Source organism: Zonotrichia leucophrys, chromosome Z, assembly GCF_028769735.1.
Source record: "Zonotrichia leucophrys gambelii isolate GWCS_2022_RI chromosome Z, RI_Zleu_2.0, whole genome shotgun sequence".
Taxonomy (NCBI): Eukaryota; Metazoa; Chordata; class Aves; order Passeriformes; family Passerellidae; genus Zonotrichia; species Zonotrichia leucophrys.
The window spans coordinates 52,823,641-52,839,444 of NC_088200.1; the positions used below are offsets into that span (position 1 = coordinate 52,823,641).

General features: G+C 40.8%; 1 protein-coding gene across 12 annotated transcripts in view; it reads right to left on the bottom strand.

Moving 5' to 3' along the window:
- Positions 1-15,804, bottom strand: part of SEMA4D (semaphorin 4D) — a 100,217-nt gene that overhangs the window by 70,048 nt on the left and 14,365 nt on the right. The window lies entirely within an intron of this gene.

Genomic DNA, 15,804 nt, shown 5'->3' on the forward strand with positions numbered 1-15,804 from the left:
TCTTTCATTAAGTTGCACAACTTCAGTCAGCTCAGCACAGTTCCTAAGGTTAATAAACAAAAAGTTCTGCACTCCTTTTCCACTGCAGCTACATCACTTCATGGGGGTAGAGGAGGTAGGTCAGGTAGAAATCCTTCTAACCAAGAAATGAGCAGACATAAGTTACTAGAGCACAACAGATCTGTCTCGTGATACAACTTTGGCCATGCCATGAACACATGTACTTCTCTTCAATCCCAGTCCAATTCTTAAATTGCTAGAAGACGCAAAAATCCCCTCCATCCTCTTATGCCCATCAACTAAGACCTACACAAAAATTTGCAAGAGGAAAGGAAACATATGGGATTATAAAAACAAATATTTTGACTTACTTCCTTCTTCCCCCTTCATTCACTACAAGCCAACAAACCACCTGCCTACACCTTTTAGCAGAAATCACTCAGCTTAATCTGAATTTATCTTCTTCAAGCAATGAGAATCCCAATATCTTTCTCTCAAATAAGCTTAAACTTAGATGAAAGAAAGGAATTTCAGGGTGGGAAGCAGCAAGGGGAGGGCCACCCAGCTACAACACCAGGAAAGATGAGTTCCCTCACACTATAATGCTCAGCGCTGCACATGTCCCACAACACAGCTTTGCTTCCCCATGTCCTGCAGCCAGTCTGGCCACCACTGCATCTGGCTCCTGTCCCAGGGCACTCAGACGTGAGTGCCCTGCTCAACCACACGGAGGAAAACAATGGGGAAAAGCAAGGCCAGATAAAGGATCCCATGTTTTCCACTAGCTGACTTTCTGGTGTAGGGGCCCTTTTTTTTTTCCCAGAATTTGACTTATATGGGAAGCAAATGATGTCATCTTAGTTCTAGGACACCAGAGGAGCAGTGACCATGGGAATTGTAAGGTAGTGGCTACCTCATCTGCTCCAAAAAGCTTCTCAACAGGCAAAAATACTTTAAAAATTGATACCTACAGAATTGAGAAGATTACAGAGAAAAGCTCAGCAACACCAAAACAGGAAAAGAAGAAAAAAACCCCAAACAATCCAATACTGTGTTTTAGTGAGCCCTGGAAATTGTAGAAACCTGGTGATCCAGATTGTATCAGTTAGCACTCAGACAAAACAGATGAGTTTGGACAAAGAATAGTCCCAGATTACACATTAGAAAACCTTACTAACAGCATCACTACCCAGAAGGGACACAGGCCAACCCTCACAATAGGCCCTGCTGTCATCATCAAACACAAATACCCTAGAAAGGCATCTTACCTGTTAAACCTGCCATTTTTGCTGAATCCAATTTCTACAGATACAAAGAGGTGATTCACAGTTCTTTACCAACATTAAATGGGACATGGAGCCGGTGTGGCAGGCCCAGTTCCACCTCCCGGGGCCAGCAAAGCAAGCCGTGTGCCAGAGGGCTTTGGTTTGCTCTCCCTCTGGTGCTGGATCAGAAGCCAGTGTGGAGCCGTATGCTCACAAACCACCATTTCAACTGTCTGCAATGTAAACCAAACCATGCTGCACAGCACTATTCCCCAAAAACCACAGGGAAGGTAAGAGATGGAGGATGCACATTCCAGAGTCCCAGAGCCTGCGCTCTCTGGCAGGCACAGGGGGCAGGGAGGGAGCAGACAGGGACACACCTGGGCAAGAAGCTGACAGAGGCAGTGATCACCATGGAATACAGCAAGTGTAAAAACCTGGTGAGAGGCATAAATTACTAGAGACAGGCCATTTTTGTAGCGCTGCTGAAAGGAGCTGCAGCATTGCAACTTTCTCAACCACTAACTGTGGGCAAAGCAAAACAAAGTGCTTCCCACTCATCCTTCAGAACGGGCTCCTCCTGGCCCATTCAGCTCCAGCAGCCCTTCCCAAAGTCTGGTGCTGGATAGGGATGGCTCTCCTGTCACACTACCTGAAAGCAAGGAAGGGCATGGCAGCTGCTCGTCCTTGTCCCCTACCCTTGCTCCATGCCTACAAGAAGGGCATAAAGGCCTCAGAGGACAGCCCTGCTGACACCAGGGCTGATCTTGCTAGGCCAGACTCCACATACTTACAACAAAGGAGTAACTAAAAAGTTAACATCAAGATATTCAAAATAAGAGTTGCTGTAAAACACAAGAAAGGCAAACTCCACATCTAATTTAGAAAGAAAATTAACTCTGCACTCCTAACAATCTTCAGATGCCATAAACTTGAAGAGCCTACCACCCTAGCAGTAAGTATTCCCCCTTAATGGATGCCCAGTGATGTTTCTGTTTGGTGAAGAGTTTGGCTCAGAGCCTTCCTGGATCCCTACCACATCTCACATTCCAAATCAGCCTTTGGCTGCTCCAGAAGACTCTGGTCACACCAAGCCAGCAGCTGCTGGCCAACACTGCTGCTACAGCCAGAGGGCCCCATACAACAGACACTGAAATACCTTGCAGAAAAAGGAAGGAAGTCTACAGCTGTCATCTACCATTAAGACTCTAAGACACAACATCAGACAGGTTTATTATTTTTAAAAAAGCCTTTGTTCAATGTTAAACCACACAACTGATTTATCAGACCTTTAAAAGGCATCTTCCATGCTGAAAAACATCAGCTGATCCGTTTGTTTCACATTATGGATTAACCTTCTTTTCCTAAGGCAAAAAGACAACTTTCATCAGTTCACATGTTATACCCTGAAACTCTTACCCAAGTTTTCCACCAAGAACTTGTCAAATGATCTGTATTTTAACTAGACGTTAAAAAAAATCCCCAGCACTAAACTCGACTAAACTTCCACCTATTTCTTGCTTTGAAGAAACTCTGCTGGCACGCAGTTTTCCAACCCATGAGCACCATACCAGCCTCGTGAAAGGAGGAAATACCTTTTCCATGCCTAAACCCTATTCCATAGTCAAATGTGTTATCTGAAAGAAATGCAGTTGAAACAACAAGGAAAATTAGAAAAGTTTAAAGTTCTAGATAAACACACAGAGCATAACAAAGTACATTTTTTTTTTCTCCAGGCACTCCTCAGCAAATAGACTGAAGATTCATCATGTCTACAGCAACCATTCTTTCAGGAAGATGATTAAAAAGAAGCTGCACACCATAATGTCCCAATGATGTAAGTTTTGATACAGAAATATTTTTGCATACTTAGAAATTTAAACATCAAATCAAGGAGCAAATTAAGAGCTGTCATTAAACAGCTGTGTTTTCCAACACACTTTTCTTAGAATTTTTCCACCATTCAAAAGCAAATACTGCCATAAAAGATTAACCACATGCTATGTTTATGTACTGTGTGATTCGCTGCAAAGTGAATCAAAGAACAGAAAGTCAGTTTCTAAATTAAACAAAAACTACTGGTTTCAGCCTTCTCACCTATTAAGCAGTCTGCTGTTAAGACAACTGGACCAGCAAACTTCATGGCAACTGTCACATACGAGTGAGTTCAAGTGAACCAGTTTTGCAGGAAAACATTGTCTACAGCCTGAGAAGCCATTATTAAAAAAAGACTCCACATTAAAATCAGCAACTTGCTCAACATAATTAAAAATATAATTTGGAAGCAGTGTATTATATCTTATGGAAACTACTTAAGCAGAATGCAAACTGTGAAAAAGCGCCAACCACTGACAATAACAAAAATGCAGAAAACATCTCCCCATTCATTAGCAGCCAAGTAATTAATCACAATGAGCTGGTCAGTGCTGGAAAGTGTTCCCAAAAGCCTGCAAAGCCAGATTACACCAGCCTTCCATACTTTAAAGAAAGCCCTACCTCTACATTGAAGGTACGGGCTTAAACTAAGCCCACAAAACAAGATGTCACCTATTGGGAGTGAACCACATGGTAAAAATCTGTGCCTGCACAAACAAGATCAACTACTAACCCGAATTAAAATCAAAGAGGAAAAAAAATGCAGCGGCTCTAAGAAACTGTCAGCTGGTAACATTAGAATGCCAAATGGTCTTATTAAACTGACCCATAGCAGAAATCAAGGCAGAGAGAGCACTGAGACATGAGGAAAAGACATCAGTATCAGAAGAAGAGGACATTGTGGAAAAGGTCACCAACACTCCATCTTCTGCAATTCCATCCTAAAACCTGGGGGGAGAGACAGCCTGACAACCCATCATCACAGAGATCATAATCTCTTGCTTCTGGAAGAGGCGTGGAATTAAAATAATTCCCTCCTTTGGGGGCTGCCAATGAACATGACATACAACTCCACACTAAATAATAAATGAAAGCCAACACTTATGAAATATTTTTGTCAGCTGAAAGAAACTGTCACTTCAGTCAAGTCAGATGCACCCTTAATTTGCTGATGCCCCTTTTCACACTCCACCTCACCAAAGCACCACGGTTTCACCAATACTCCTCTTACTGGCAAAACCAGCTGAGGCAGCTCCTGGCCCCGCAGCAGTGCTGCTTTGTCACTGGTGCGGACACACCATCAGCAAGCAGCACGCATGTGCTGCAGCATCAGGCTTCCAAACAGCAGCACGACCACTTCTGAAGAACCTGCATGGGAGCAAGGAGAAGGAGTGGGAACTGGCAGAAGTAGCTCCAACTGGCTTTTCTGGCATATGCAATGGTAGTGGAGCACCAGCACTGAGAGGCACAAGTCTCCATGGATGCCATGACCATGGGAAACACATAAAGCACTATTAATGCTGCTATAGTTGAGTTGATCTTAATGAGCAAGTGGCGACATTAGATATTTGCATATGTATTCATAATAAAGAGTTTTACTGTGCAATTTTCAGGCTACATTAAAACAATAAATATAATCATGGAGGAGAAAGAGGCAACTTTGGTTTTGCCCATAGCAAAGATGAACCCACAGGCAAGCCTACGTTGGGAACAACCACACTGTCCTGCCCATAAGAGGTTGCATTCGTGCTTCATGTATCTCAAATCACAGACTCCTCTTTCAGGCAGGAGGAGGGCAGCATGGACACGGCCACATGCCCAACAACATGGACAGGCAACCACACCAGTCCATACTCTATGCCCTGGCAGCACCACTGTACCTCCACAGCTAACCAAACCCAGGTGAGCTCCTCACAAGGTTTTTCCTGTAAAGGTGCAGCACTGGCAAGCCTCAAGAGCCACCGCCATACACAGGCCACAGGCAGCTCAAAACTCAGGGTCCTTTGCAACATGAGAGCCCACCCATCCCAAGGTGCAGGCATTCCTATACAACCAAACCCTCTAGCGTTCTCAGCAAGGCCTTTCTGCCTGTAGTACACTACAGGTATCAATTACCAACACAGGGATACCATGTAAAAACCTGCAGTCACCTCTCTTGTGGGCTTCCACGCATGTGTAACTGGTACGCACAAATAACTATACCAAGGCAAGGGGTCCAGTTCTTGCTATAGTTAAGGTAAAACTTCTGAGTACCACCACTAGTTGAGAAACTACTGCAATAACTGAGTAATCTTTGCAAACAAAACAAGCCTCTTCAATGCAGACTGTCTGGTTAGACACTGCTAATGAAGATGAAGGACAAACAAAGGTCACAAAGCTAAGAATTTTCAATACCTGCTTTGGAGGCAAATCTCAGCAAAACACACAGGTTTAAAAAAGAAACCCAATCAAACATATTCTTTATTTGCAAAGTACCGTGAGATCTTCTGAGGTTCTATACCTTTACCTCCATTTTTAATTAGGACTCTCTCAGTAACATGTGCATGGGATTATAGATTTCCTTCCCTCCCCCATCCCCCAATCAAGTTTCAAGTTTGTGGACCACATCCAAGGAGCCAGTTTCTATGCATTCCTGAGGGAGAAAAGGCTATAGAAAAGTCTTTTATTTCTGCATGTATTTCCCAGAAGGCCCAACTAATGCAAAAGGAAATGTATCAGACTTCTTCAATGGGGGGAGGGCAGGAGGGGATTAACATGTTTCATGGGCAGAGTGTGTGCAAGCCAGGAGGGTTGAGCACTTCAGCCTGAGCAATTAGATGCAACTCTTTTGTAAACCTTACGGTACGATATCTGAAATACCCTTTTCAACAGAAAAACCCACTCAAGTAAATGTCAAAGTAAATTGTGCTGAAAACCAGACTACGTCACAAAAGGCTACTGTAAAGGGACACGCTTGAGACTGAATACGTATACCTCATGAGAATCACCACTGAAGCACATCAGCATCGTGAAGTTAAGGGCATAAATTCAGGAGCACACGTTTTCATTGCAAGTCAGCATCATCTGCATGAACAGTTTCATGTAACTGGTAGCAACAATTTCCTCCTCCTAAAATGATTTTGTACATACTTCTCTACAAAGTTTTTCAAGAACTTACCAAGTTTGGGTTCAGCTTCAGAAAATTGCATCAAGATTAAAAAAAAAAAAAAAAAAAAAAAAAAGGCTACTGGGAACTGAGCAACTGCTCCCTATACTAAAATATTACAGGAAAGCTAAATAAAAGGTTATTTCTCCACAGGACTGTGACTCCGCCTGCTGAGTCTATTTTACTGGCAAAGCATATCTATAGGCAATGTACAAAGCAGCTTTTGCCCCATCTCACACCTCCAAGGGACTCCAACCACCATGTACACTGTCTACTGCAGCATTCCCCACGCCTCTGCTGTTCGCCTCAGGGCTGTTTTTTCTTTAAAACACCCCTCCTTCCACTTACTCACAAAAGTGGATTTAAGAAAGGATTTAAGGCAGACATAGCCTAAATTTGCTGAAGGTGGATACTGCTTTGATTTTTACAGAGTGTACAGGCAGCAGGCCATGCCATGCAAGTTAATAGACAAACACACAATTAACTGAACAAGAAGCTCAATTCAAGTTTTACTGCATTTGCCGGTCCAAACATTCCTACTCCACCTGTATTTAAAAACTGTTTGCAGTTTAATACAGCATGCAATTATATTATACCTGTCTACTCAAAGTGAAAACAGATTCGTTCCCAGAGTTACTCAGCATTATTAGTTACAGTGTAAACAGCCTAAGATATTTAACTAGTACATTCAATAACATAATCGCTCATCCTCCTCTTCAACCCTCACATGGAAAAGTAAAAGCAGTCAAATTATTTACTTACTTAAAACCCAACAATCAGGTTGATTGTTCCAGGAATATGCTTTCAGATGGTGAACTATCCAATACTGTATTTACAACATTTAGTAAATCCATGGGGGAAAAAACCCAACAAGATTCTGTACTGATTTTGTTCAGTGGGCCCTCAAGCAGCCATCTTCTTTTCTATTATCTCATTATTATCTCAAAGTAACTTCTTTTCTATTATCTCATTTTACAGTATTTGAAGGGTTCCACTTTTGCAGAACAATATTCTGGAATTTTAACACTACAAATGATAGACTTTCTGTCCACAAACATCAACGCTTCCAACAGTAACCAATTTGCCTATGAAGCACCTAGTACAGTCTAAGCAATATGTATGCAATTTAAGATGTTATAATGTTGATAGGAGAAGGTGATATTGGAATAGCATGATCATTCATTTAATAAGGTATGAAAAGATCTAGCAGCCAGAAACTGATGATCAACAACAAAATGTGCAGGCTCTCACAGAGGAGAGTAATTAATGCCTAGAAATAAGATGACATGGAGGATTTGCAATCATTACAATCAAAATAAGGAGAAATCGATTTTCTACATGAGGAAGATGAAAGTAGTGGGCAAGTCTCATTACAAAATTTCACTCAGCCATTCCAGAGGTTTTTGTTACTCAGGGACGAAAGTAACACCTTTAATTTGCTTTTCTTCAGGGAAGCAGTTGCTCACTGTTTTCATCAGGTTATGTTTTCACTTTTAGCTGAAGCTCACCACCCTACCTCTTCTCCCCTCCCCCCCCCATCTCAAGCAAGAGAGTGGGCATTGAAAAGAGTAGGCAGGACACCAGCTGCTGTAATTCTGGGGCGCTACAAGCAAACCAATTTTGCGGCTCTATCGAGAATTTTACTATCTTTTACGATTTTTACATAGTTCTGTAACATAGCCACAAAGTTGCAGAAGCAATGAAGGCTAGAGCACAGCTGCAGCAGTAGCATGCACAGCTCTGTAGCACAGCCCCTTCTCAGGGCAAAACCGACTCAGCAGTCTGCTGCTACACACGCAGCTGCCTTACCATTCCATGCAGTGCTCAGAAAGACTTCATATGTGTACCTCTGAGAGAGACAACAAAGAACAAGGCAGCGATCAGGCTGTTTTAAATACATTTCTCTATTCTTTCACCCAAAACAAAACCCAAAAAACGCACACCACACCAAAAAACAGTAATTCATCATTACAGCACAGATTTTTTTCCATTATGAATCTGCCCAACCCACTGTCAAGTTGGAAGCTAAACCCTACCATCAGTACATATGTGCTTTGGAAACAATGTCTAGTGATTACAGAGCAAAGCTCTACTCAGTGACCTATAGGAAAATTATTGTGAAAAAACCTTCCTCGTTTCTCTTTGGCTGTATACATAGCTTTGAAAAATCCCACCTAGGTTTTTAAAAATTTTCTGTAACAAAGCCACACTTCTCTAAGTCTGTTCCTATTTGCCATGAATCATTGCAATACAAGTTTTCCATATTAACTCCTTCAACCTTACATGGCATAATTACAAATGTTCTTGCTGCATATTTTTACGTATTTAACTGAGAGATTTCATGCCATGGAAAATAAATGTCTCAGTACACATTTATTTCACGTTAAACTTACACAGTGCTACACCATTTACTTCACTATTTCTAGATAAACTCTAGCATAGTGCAGCTCATAAACAGCAATTATAACACAAGATAAAATGCAATGTAACAATGCAAATGGAACTCCCCAAACTGCACAGGATAATTGAGAGCTTTCATGGGATATCCCATGTGAAGAAAAATTTCATTGTAGAACTGTAAATTGACAGACTATAAAATCGCATAAATGGAAAAGTTTCAGCCTCCAGACACTGCGCATTCCACATACATGCTAGCTATCACAAAACTCTCTCTGAAAACCAGACATTGGATCTGAAGCTCTCTGGGAGAGTCTGGAGCAAAAGAAAAGCAGCATTATGTCATGTTTTGCCATGGTTTGGAGGACCTTTCTCATCCCTCAGTATCACACATCTTGTCCAAACTATTATTTGACCAGACCAGTTGTGCTTACACTGTTTCTACCCTGAAGAAGGCATTATGGGTTACCAAAGGGTTTAGCAGAACACTTTACCCTGCGTATCATCTGCCAAAGTGAAGTCAACAGCAAGTGCCAGCACAACTGAGGATCTTTCCTCCTACACCAGTCTTTCCCTTCACAAGACTACAAATTCTTAAGCAGAAGAGGATCACTGATCTAATGCCTGGCGTTGAAGTGCTACTCTTGATACAGAGATAAAAACAGTCCCTTTCCCAGAGGCCCTGTATGTCTGAAGCCTCTGAAGGCACGGGTGGTCCCCTCAGAAGCAATGAATCCCGATCAATCAGAAGATGGACAAAACATAGCCAGTTGACACTGAGCTCAAGGAGCCTCTTCTCCATTCTTGACTACTTCCTGAAATATTTCATCTGTTTCTTTCACCCACAAATCCAAATCCAGAAGGCAGACACTATAACAAGCAAACACTCCTAAGCTTGTGACTAGTAGCTTCTCTGATCAAAGAAACACGTATAACTTGTTTTTTCTTTCCGAAGTTTCCTCATCCATCCTCAGAATAACAATAACTTCAAGCAAATAGGGCGCTTCAGGATCCTGACGTGCACCAGACTTCCAGACAAGAAAATTTGTATTTACATGATTAATAATGTAATTACTATAATTACTTATAATAATATATTAGTATATATTATATGTTAGCTACTACAATACATGTTAATACAGTGATATAATTACTTATATTTATTAGAAAAATGTTGAAAAGTACAGGCTTCTTTGATTGACTGATGCCTTTAAAGTTTAAAGCAACATTTAATATAAAAGGAAAAAACAGTCATGAAAATTGGGCTATGCACTCATTTTACTTAGGTCTTTCAAGCAAATATAAGTGCCTTACTTTACTGAGCTTTTTGAAATCCTCCCAGTTGTAAAATTCTAACAGCAAATTTATATTGCCTACCTAAACTAATTTCAAGATCATGATGCTATCACCTAAAGTCACTTAAAACTTTTTAGAACAAACTACTTTTTTAAACTGACTTCTTTGTTCAGTTACCATTTATACAGTGACTTTTTCAGAGGCCAAATAAAGCATGGCAACTCAGTCACTGCAACTCTTCCCAAACAATTTGATTGTTTGCATCTCTGGTAGCTCATGCAATGGGGTGACTTTGTCAGCACTATTTCTGCAAACCATTTTAACTGCAAAAGCCAGTATGCACCACTGGCTTCTGCTCTGGCATGCTGTTCTGCCTACCCCCAGTCTGGTCCCTGGTCACGCTGCTGAAGCGCCTGCACTAATCTCAAACATCTGTGATTTTTTTCAAAAGAGATCATTAGTTTCACAGCAGTTTTTGTGGACCTTATTTTAGACTGGTGAAGGCTAATAGCAACAACCAGAACAGTCACAGCTACTTTGTTCACACAGAAAACAATGTGAGACTGCCAGGATCATTCTGAATTGCCAAAATTGGTAAGTTTTATTGCACTGTGTTAAATAGCTACAAAGCAAAGTCACAAAACTGATGGTTGATCATTTCCCTCTCCCATTCACCCTCCCTCACAGCAGATGCCAACTACTCAGCTACAGTTCATTAATAAGAAAAACACGTAGTCAACTGATACAAACATGGTAACCGGAAACCTCTCATTGTTTTAACCACTTCATTCTTGACAGAATAATGAGAAAGAAAACCTGAACACTATCCACTTCTAATCTGCAACTACACTTCTTCAGCTGAAGTCTACAGCGCAATTCCTTGACTAAAAAGCAGTAATGCACAGCACATTAAAAAAAACAGCATTATGAAAATTATCTGGCAAATTCATGGTTTTGTAGGCTAAAAAGGAAAAGAAACAATGGTAAAATGTGATTTGTGTAAAATGAAAGAAGCGGTGGAGAGGGACACAACTTTCACAGGAGAAACACTCTCAGTTCCACTTGCTACCGCTGGCTGCGGTTTATGCCCTCACACCTTGGGCCGCCCAGAGGCTCCATCTGAGGTTCCCTAACAGCCAGTTCCCATGCTTTTATTCCTGGAGATGGCTGCCCATGGCCTGCAGTGGAGGCCATGGCCAACAGGCAGGCTGGAGCCTCAGTGAGGCTCCCACAGCAGCAGGCACTGCTGCCAGGTGAGCAGAGGTGCCCCAGAGCACCGGCACCTCTGCTCCTGTCTGCCAGCACCTGCAGAGCTCAGGGGAAAACTAATTACCACATTAGCGACAGGAACAAAAGCAAAGACAAAATAATAGTCTGTACTCAAGTGCATCAATAAACAAGGCTGTAGAGACTTATGCAAGACAGCAGTCATGTGGCACTAGCTTAAAATAAAAAAGAGAAAGGAATAGGAAAAAGCAGACACAGCTACATACCCAGAGAGAAAATGGAGAGAGCAAAACACCAAAGATAGCTACTGCAGACCAGAAGTATCGGCTTACCGCTCCCCAATGAAAGTTACCATGTGCCAGGTTTCAGCCATTCACGAGAAAAGCAGGTCTGTATCACACACATCTCCCACTGATAGATGGGACCACCCTCTCAAATCCCTCCGACTGCAAAGAAAAACCACCTGCACCCACAAAAACAATCCTCATCTCCCAGCAGCCTCCAAAACCAAACCAAAACAAAAAAAAAGCCTGCTGTGGCAAAATCTTCCTGAAGTACCTACCACCACTAGACCAAACTCTACTCCCCTGCCTGCAGCCATTCAGTGCTCCCTGCACAGTGATCTATGCACACCATCCACTCAGCTACATTCTTCAGGAGAGTTTCCCCTCCCAACAACGATGGACTTCCTCAAGAGAGGTATCCAATTTTTTCTGTTTGCCATCATCTCATCTGCTGCAAAATCCTTCCCCATTCTGCACACTACATCATCATCTCTAGTCTGCTATCTGCTGATCTCCCTGGAAATAAACATAAATATACACACCTTTTTTGTCATAGTAGGAGAGAAAAAGAAATTTTATGATATCGAACTTCAGACAGCACTCCACATGCAACTGCCAATAAACAACTCAATGACAAACATTCATTTCTCTGAATCTGCTTTTCTGTCATTGTTCCAGTTTTGGTCTTCTTTTTCTGACCAAATTATCTAAAAATTCATTGGTAATTCAAAGGTTCAGTGAGACCTTGACTAAAAGTCATATTAAAACATATTAAAGAATAATTAACATATTGAAAAAATACTGAAGAAAATATACACGATAAGTGAGTACCAGGTAAGTTTCTTCTTAAATTCTTAGCATCTCAAAGTGCACACAGATTCACCTCTACATTTTTTTTTATTAGACAAAGCATCAATGTAATTAAAATGTAACAGTATCCTTTCGGTATAATAAGACTCTTGCTATTAAAGAAAAGAGATCTTTTACACGCATAAAAGATTATTCTGATGCCTTCTAAAAGGCAGATTTTATTCTTGGTTTGCCCTTTTGTTTTGCACACATTTCCAAACAACACCCTACTGATAGTGCATTTATGCAGAGTACATTCCATTCACTTATTCAAGTGAGCTTCAGTGATGCTGATAACCAAGGTACAGTTAAACTTTTAGGATCACAAAACCAGAAAAAGCAAATGCTAGTTATGCAATACATACCACAAGTTTCAATAAAAGCAAAAGCACTGGCACGATTCAAAAGCAATAACCAGAAAATGCAATAGTACATTCTAGAGCACAAGCACAACTGAGGTCTGTGCCTGTCATCCCAACCCCCATTTATTCATCTAACTTCATGTCTTTGGGCAAAAAATAGTGATATGCAGCTGCCATCCACTTTTCTAAACACAGATTATTCTGTATACATTTCTAAAAATCACACCAAAGCCTGACATCTTCAAAATAAATCTCAAGATTCAAGTTACAGTTTTGCACACTTACAGTGCAAACAAAGCAGCCAATTGTTCAGCTACAACTTACTCAAAACAGGTATCAGTGTTTTTCACGATTTCTTCACATTTAAGCTGTATGGCAATAGAAAACATACAGTATGTATAAACAATGTACCAACAACAACAACAAAGAAAACAGCTTCCCAGTAGGTCCTAGTAGACAACACTGAGGCCCTTACTGAGGCATTGCTGTTCTTGGGGACTACAACTCTATGTCTCCAAATGAACCAAGGCTATTACAGAAATGATGAAAACTAGTCACAGAAAGATATCCTGATGTAGATGTACACATAACAACACTTACAATTAATCTCTACATAGGCAATATGACTCAAGAGTCAGTTTAGGAAACTTCAATCTGCTAAGCAATTCAAACAGCTTCATTGTTAGTTATGATATAATGAAATTGATCAGTCAACAGTGACTACACCATGTAAACCTCACCCATTTGGAGCCTAGATTACACCACTTTACAAGTTAAATTCTTTTCCACTGCCACTAAATTATTCCCTAATGTGACACCTCATTTACTAGAAGAATCTCTAAATGAACTTTTAATTTACTCTGCCTAACAAAATATCTAAAAATTTAATTTCTTACCTGCAACTCAAGCTTCATGGCTGTTCCGAGAGCTCTATTACAAGGACAGTAGCAAATGGTTGCCTTGAGCAGTTGGCAATGCCCTGAATTTTGTCATCAAGTAATGAGTCTGCCACAAAAATAATGACCACATGGCAGCAGCCGGCTGGATATAAATCCCTTTGCTGCTTAAAAAAACTAGCTTTTAGATCAGTATTGAAACAAAAACAAAACAACCCCCGAAATACTATCTGAAATCAGTAGAAAGAAAAAAGAGCATCAGTGCTGGTCTCACTAACAGGATGCAAATTAGCACTAAGTTGTTTTACATTTGAGCAAGTGTAAAGATAAAGAATATGAAACAGGGAACACTTAGCTCTTCACATAGGTTTTCCATTTACATGGTGAAGCATTTAGCACTTGTGAGCTGACTTTCTCAAGAGACACTAATACTAAAAAGCAGCAAAATAAATGTTTTGGGAATAGCCTCCCCTCTCTCCAGCCCTGCTTATCCTTTGTTCCCATAAGGCTTCAGTTCTTGGTTAACATCTCTCTGTCTGAAAATAATTGCCTGCCTCCTAAAGGCATCTCGGACAGTGTCACTCCTTAATCAGCAGGAGGACAGCTGAGTGATGCGAGGCATTTCCATCTTCTCCCTGGAGCAATCACACCATCCCTACACGGCACTACTGCAACATCAAGAACTAAAATGACTTTAGATGTGGTAGTGCCCCATAATGAGAGCCATATGCCAATAAGGCTGCCCTCTAAAAACCCAATTCTATTACCAGCTGCCTATTTAGGACTTAGCTTATTGATACAACTATGCCAAGGATCAATCAGTGCAGCCTGAATACAAACCTTAGGGAAAATTCATCTGTAGAAATGAATTTCCAGCATATTTGGTATACGTAGATGCAAAAACACAAGCAATAATCAACTGCATTATCTTTAAATTTTTATCATAGTGTGAATATGGTAATCAGCATCAGTAAGGTTTGCAAGTTCTAATGCTCTGGCACAGGAAGGATATCAGTAAAATTCCACTAGATTTACAAAATGCAATGAATTTACTTCTCTGCACAAATACCTTAAAAAATAAAACTAGTTACCTTTTTCTCAGCAAACTGGAGGGCAGGAGAAGAAAAACGTGATCATGGGCTTTGCTGATATACTTGCCGTGGGTATACCAAGAAGGTAATGTATGAATCAGAATAATACGTATTTCACCTTCCATCAGATCAGTAATACACACTATAGTTTCACTCCACAATGAAACACCAACATCTAGAAATTGCATGGAAGCATTTTTTCAGAGCAAGTCATCTCCTCTTTCCACACGACACATTCACTTGAAAATCTAGACATTACCTTTTCTGTAAGAAAATGTAAATCACACACATCTTTCTTTTTATACAGCTCTCCATCCTTCCCAACTCCACGCCCTTCCTAACTCTTGATGTCTGTGCCACATAGCTCAAACACGTGGCCGATGCTTATATCCCCTGCCCCATACCTTTTTAATTTTGCTGTATATTCCATAAACTAAAAGCTACTGCGACCTTTCCCTCCTCCAAGCATTTGGGATTCACTTCCACAGAAGGACTTACCTGGAAAGTATATTTTCAGATATAACAGCTAAAGGCAAAGTTGAGTGATTCAAAGGAGGAGGACCACTCAAATTATCTTCAAAATTCTGCTTCTCCCCTTCCATAAGGCTCACTTTCTTCTTCTTTCAAACTACTTCATGTGGCAATGACCATGCTTCCCACTGGCATTTAGGTACCACAAACTCTTAACACATCTGCCTGTTTGGGGCCCTCAAATGCCACCAGAATATGACAGCACTGGTAGCACCATAAAGCCACCAATATGACATGAGCCTAAAGTCTTTAGATTTTTGCTGAAAATGGAACTCATTAATTGTGAAAGCAACAAACATCATCCTTTCACAACCTCCAAGTCCCTCTTTTCCACATAAAGGGAACTACCTAATTTGGCTTTATCAGGCACAGTGTGACTGCTGGAAGAGAGCTTACGAAGCCTTTATAACTACTTCCTCAACCTCTCATATATATCTTCTTATATTTCTTCTCTGCTTCCTGAATGTTATTTAAAGCTCACATTTTCATCAACTACAAAAGATTAAACTACCCTTGCTTTATGTCACATCACAGTAATACAGGAATACTTTCAACCTTTTCACACAAACTCTGAAAAACAAATACA